Raw genomic sequence first — 7,399 nt, 5'->3', positions numbered from 1 at the left:
TTATGATTCATTATTCATAATTCAATACATGATTCATGATTCGATTCATGATTCATGATTCATTATTCAATTTATGATTCATGATTCATGATTCATGATTGAATTCATGATTCATGATTCATGATTCATGATTCAATTCATGATTCATGATTCAATTCATGATTCATGATTTAATTCATGATTCATGATTCAAGATTCATGATTCATGATTTAATTCATGATTCATGATTCGATTTATGATTCATGAATCATGATTCAATTCATGATTCTTGATTCATGATTCATGATTCAATTCATTATTCATGATTCGATTCATGATTCTTGATTCATGATTCATGATTCGATTCATGATTCATGATTCATGATTCAATTCATGATTCATGATTCATGATTCATTATTCATGATTCGATTCATGATTCATGATTCGATTCATGATTCATGATTCATGATTCAATTCATGATTCTTGATCCATGATTCAAGATGCAATTCATGATTCATGATTCGATTCATGATTCTTGATTCATGATTCATGATTCGATTCATGGTTCATGATTCATGATTCAATTCATTAATCATGATTCATGATTTAATATTCATGATTTGATTCATGATTCATGATTCAATTCATGATTCATGATTCAATTCATAATTCATGAGTCAATTCATGATTCATGATTCAATTCAAGATTCATGATTCAATTCAAGATTCATGATTCAATTCAAGATTCATGATTCAATTCATGAATTAATTCATGATTCATTATTCGCAATTCAATTCATGATTCATGATTCGATTCATGATTCAATATTCAATTTATGATTCATGATTCATGATTGAATTCATGATTCATGATTCATGATTCGTGATTCATGATTCAATTAATGATTCATGATTCGATTCCTGATTCATGATTCATTATTCAATTTATGATTCAAGATTCATGATTGAAGTCATGATTCATGATTCATGATTCATGATTCATGATTTAAATCATGATTCATGATTCTTGATTCATGATTCATGATTCGATTCATGATTCATGATTCATGATTCAATTCATGATTCATGATTCATTATTCATTATTCATGATTCAATTCATGATTCATGATTCAATTCATAATTCGTGAGTCGATTCATGAATTATGATTCATGATTCAATTCATGATTCATGATTCAATTCATGATTTAATTCATGATTCATGATTCAAGATTCATGATTCAATTCATGATTCATGATTTATGATTCAATTCATGATTCAATTTATGATTCATTATTCATAATTCAATTCATGATTCATGATTCATGATTCATTATTCAATTTATAATTCATGATTCATGATTCATGATTGAATTCATGATTCATGATTCATGATTCATGATTCATGATTCAATTCATGATTCATGATTCAATTCATGATTCATGATTTAATTCATGATTCATGATTCAAGATTCATGATTCATGATTTAATTCATGATTCATCATTCGATTTATGATTCATGATTCATGATTCATGATTCAATTCATGATTCATGATTCATGATTCAATTCATGATTCATGATTCATGATTCATGATTCATGATTCGATTCATGATTCATGATTCATGAATCAATTCATGATTCTTGATTCATGATTCATGATTCAATTCATGATTCGATTCATGATTCTTGATTCATGATTCAATTCATGATTCATGATTCATTATTCATGATTCGATTCATGATTCATGATTCGATTCATGATTTATAATTCATAATTCAATTCATAATTCTTGATTCATGATTCAAGATTCAATTCATGATTCATGATTTGATTCATGTTTCTCGATTCATAATTCATGATTCGATTCATGATTCATGATTCATGATTCATTATTCATAATTTGATTCATGATTCATGATTCAATTCATAATTCATGAGTCGATTCATGATTCATGATTCATGATTCAATTCATGATTCATGATTCAATTGATGATTTAATTCATGATTCATGATTCAATTCATGATTCATGATTCATGATTCAATTCATGAATCAATTCATGATTCATTATTCATAATTCAATTCATGATTCATGATTCATGATTCAATTCATTATTCACGATTCAATTCATGATTCATGATTCATGATTCATGATTCGATTCATGATACATGATTCATGATTCAATTCATGATTCTTGATTCATAATTCATGATTCAATTCATGATTCATGATTCGATTCATGATTCTTGATTCATGATTCAATTCATGATTCATGATTCATGATTCATTATTCATGATTCGATTCATGATTCATGATTCGATTCATGATTCATAATTCATAATTCAATTCATAATTCTTGATTCATAATTCAAGATTCAATTCATGCTTCATGATTCGATTCATGATTCTTGATTCATGATTCATGATTCGATTCATGATTCATGATTCATGATTCATTATTCATAATTTGATTCATGATTCATGATTCAATTCATGATTCATGATTCAATTCATAATTCATGAGTCGATTCATGATTCATGATTCATGATTCAATTCATGATTCATGATTCAATTCATGATTTAATTCATGATTCATGATTCAATTCATGATTCATGATTCATGATTCAATTCATGAATCAATTCATGATTCATTATTCATAATTCAATTCATGATTCATGATTCGATTCATGATTCATGATTCATTATTCAATTTATGATTCATAATTCATGATTCATGATTGAATTCATGATTCATGATTCATGATTCATGATTCAATTCATGATTCACGATTCAATTCATGATTCATGATTCAATTCATGATTCATAATTCATGATTCATGGTTCAATTCATAATTCATGATTTATGATTCATGATTAATGATTCATGATTCAATTCATGATTCATGATTCATGATTCATGATTCGATTCATGATTCATGATTCATGATTCAATTCATGATTCATGATTCATTATTCATGATTCGATTCATGATTCATGATTCGATTCATGATTCATGATTCATGATTCAATTCATAATTCTTGATCCATGATTCAAGATGCAATTCATGATTCATGATTCGATTCATGATTCTTGATTCATGACTCATGATTCGATTCATGATTCATGATTCAATTCATGATTCATGATTCATGATTCATTATTCATGATTCGATTCATGATTCATGATTCATGATTCATTATTCATGATTCGATTCATGATTCATGATTCATGATTCAATTCATGATTCATGATTCATAATTCAATTCATGAATCAATTCATGATTCATTATTCATAATTCAATTCATGATTCATGATTCATGATTCAATTCATTATTCACGATTCAATTCATGATTCATGATTCATGATTCATGATTCGATTCATGATACATGATTCATGATTCAATTCATGATTCTTGATTCATGATTCATGATTCAATTCATGATTCATGATTCGATTCATGATTCTTGATTCATGATTCAATTCATGATTCATGATTCATGATTCATTATTCATGATTCGATTCATGATTCATGATTCGATTCATGATTCATAATTCATAATTCAATTCATAATTCTTGATTCATAATTCAAGATTCAATTCATGCTTCATGATTCGATTCATCATTCTTTATTCATGATTCATGATTCGATTCATGATTCATGATTCATGATTCATTATTCATAATTTGATTCATGATTCATGATTCAATTCATGATTCATGATTCAATTCATAATTCATGAGTCGATTCATGATTCATGATTCATGATTCAATTCATGATTCATGATTCAATTCATGATTTAATTCATGATTCATGATTCAATTCATGATTCATGATTCATGATTCAATTCATGAATCAATTCATGATTCATTATTCATAATTCAATTCATGATTCATGATTCGATTCATGATTCATGATTCATTATTCAATTTATGATTCATAATTCATGATTCATGATTGAATTCATGATTCATGATTCATGATTCATGATTCATGATTCAATTCATGATTCACGATTCAATTCATGATTCATGATTCAATTCATGATTCATAATTCATGATTCATGGTTCAATTCATAATTCATGATTCATGATTCGAATCATGATTAAATTCATGATTCATGATTTATGATTCAATTCATGATTCAATTCATGATTTATGATTCAATTCATGATTCATGATTCATGATTCGATTTATGATTCATGATTTAATTCATGATGCATGATTCAATTCGTGATTCATGATTCGATTCATGATTCATGATTCATGATTCAATTCATAATTCATGATTCGATTCATGATTCATGATTCAATTCATAATTCATGATTCATGATTCGATTCATGATTAAATTCATGATTCATGATTTATGATTCAATTCATGATTCAATTCATGATTTATGATTCAATTCATGATTCATGATTCATGATTCGATTTATGATTCATGATTTAATTCATGATGCATGATTCAATTCGTGATTCATGATTCAATTCATGATTCATGATTCATTTCATGATTCATGATTCCTCATTCAATTCATGATTCATGATTCAATTCAAGATTCATGATTTATGATTCAATTCATGATTCATGATTCAATTCATTATTCATGATTCAATTCATGATTCATGATTCATGATTCGATTCCTGATTCATGATTCAATTCATGATTCATGATTCAATTCATGATTCGATTCATGATTCATGATTCGATTTATGATTCATGATTAAATTCATGATTCGATTCATGATTCATGATTAAATTCATGATTCGATACATGATTCATGATTCATGATTCAATTTATGATTCATGATTCAATTCATGATTCATGATTCATGATTCGATTCATGATTCATGATTCATGATTCATGATTCATGATTCATGATTCAATTCATGATTCATGATTCATGATTCATGATTCGATTCATGATTCATGATTGAATTCATGATTCATGATTCATTATTCATGTTTCGATTCATGATTCATGATTCGATTCATGATTCATGATTCATGATTCAATTCATAATTCTTGATCCATGATTCAAGATGCAATTCATGATTCATGATTCGATTCATGATTCTTGATTCATGACTCATGATTCGATTCTTGATTCATGATTCATGATTCAATTCATGATTCATGATTCATGATTCATTATTCATGATTCGATTCATGATTCATGATTCATGATTCATTATTCATGATTCGATTCATGATTCATGATTCGATTCATGATTCATGATTCATGATTCAATTCAAGATTCTTGATCCATGATTCAAGATGCAATTCATGATTCATGATTCGATTCATGATTCTTGATTCATGATTCATGATTCGATTCATGATTCATGATTCATGATTCAATTCATGATTCATGATTCAATTCATGATTTAATTCATGATTCATGATTCAATTCATGATTCATGATTCATGATTCAATTCATGATTCAATTCATGATTCATTATTCATAATTCAATTCATGATTCATGATTCGATTCATGATTCATGATTCATTATTCAATTTATGATTCATAATTCATGATTCATGATTGAATTCATGATTCATGATTCATGATTCATGATTCAATTCATGATTCACGATTCAATTCATGATTCATGATTCAATTCATGATTCATAATTCATGATTCATGGTTCAATTCATAATTCATGATTCATGATTAATGATCCATGATTAATGATTTATGATTTAATTCATGATTCATGATTCATGATTCAACTCATGATTCATGATTCATGATTAATGATTCATGATTTAATTCATGATTCAATTCATGATTCATGATTCATGATTCAATTCAAGATTCTTGATCCATGATTCAAGATGCAATTCATGATTCATGATTCGATTCATGATTCTTGATTCATGATTCGATTCATGATTCATGATTCATGATTCAATTCATGATTCATGATTCAATTCATGATTTAATTCATGATTCATGATTCAATTCATGATTCATGATTCATGATTCAATTCATGATTCAATTCATGATTCATTATTCATAATTCAATTCATGATTCATGATTCGATTCATGATTCATGATTCATTATTCAATTTATGATTCATAATTCATGATTCATGATTGAATTCATGATTCATGATTCATGATTCATGATTCAATTCATGATTCACGATTCAATTCATGATTCATGATTCAATTCATGATTCATAATTCATGATTCATGGTTCAATTCATAATTCATGATTCATGATTAATGATCCATGATTAATGATTTATGATTTAATTCATGATTCATGATTCATGATTCAACTCATGATTCATGATTCATGATTAATGATTCATGATTTAATTCATGATTCAATTCATGATTCATGATTCATGATTCAATTCATGATTCATGATTCATGATTCATGATTCGATTCATGATTCATGATTCAATTCATGATTCTTGATTCATGATTCATGATTCGATTCATGATTCATGATTCATGATTCAATTCATGATTCATGATTCATGATTCATGATTCATTATTCATGATTCGATTCATGATTCATGATTCGATTCATGATTCATGATTCATGATTCAATTCATGATTCTTGATCCATGATTCAAGATGCAATTCATGATTCATGATTCGATTTATGATTCATGAATCATGATTTAATTCATGATTCTTGATTCATGATTCATGATTCAATTCATGATTCATGATTCGATTCATGATTCTTGATTCATGATTCATGATTCGATTAATGATTCATGATTCATGATTCAATTCATGATTCATGATTCATGATTCATTATTCATGATTCGATTCATGATTCATGATTCGATTCATGATTCATGATTCATGATTCAATTCATGATTCTTGATCCATGATTCAAGATGCAATTCATGATTCATGATTCGATTCATGATTCTTGATTCATGATTCATGATTCGATTCATGGTTCATGATTCATGATTCAATTCATTAATCATGATTCATGATTTAATATTCATGATTTGATTCATGATTCATGATTCAATTCATGATTCATGATTCAATTCATAATTCATGAGTCAATTCATGATTCATGATTCAATTCAAGATTCATGATTCAATTCAAGATTCATGATTCAATTCAAGATTCATGATTCAATTCATGAATTAATTCATGATTCATTATTCGCAATTCAATTCATGATTCATGATTCGATTCATGATTCATGATTCAATATTCAATTCATGATTCATGATTCATGATTCGTGATTCATGATTCAATTAATGATTCATGATTCGATTCCTGATTCATGATTCATTATTCAATTTATGATTCAAGATTCATGATTGAAGTCATGATTCATGATTCATGATTCATGATTCATGATTCATGATTTAAATCATGAT

Source organism: Mixophyes fleayi, unplaced genomic scaffold (genome assembly GCF_038048845.1).
Source record: "Mixophyes fleayi isolate aMixFle1 unplaced genomic scaffold, aMixFle1.hap1 Scaffold_37, whole genome shotgun sequence".
NCBI lineage: Eukaryota > Metazoa > Chordata > Amphibia > Anura > Limnodynastidae > Mixophyes > Mixophyes fleayi.
Note: the sequence above shows the minus strand (reverse complement) of the source record.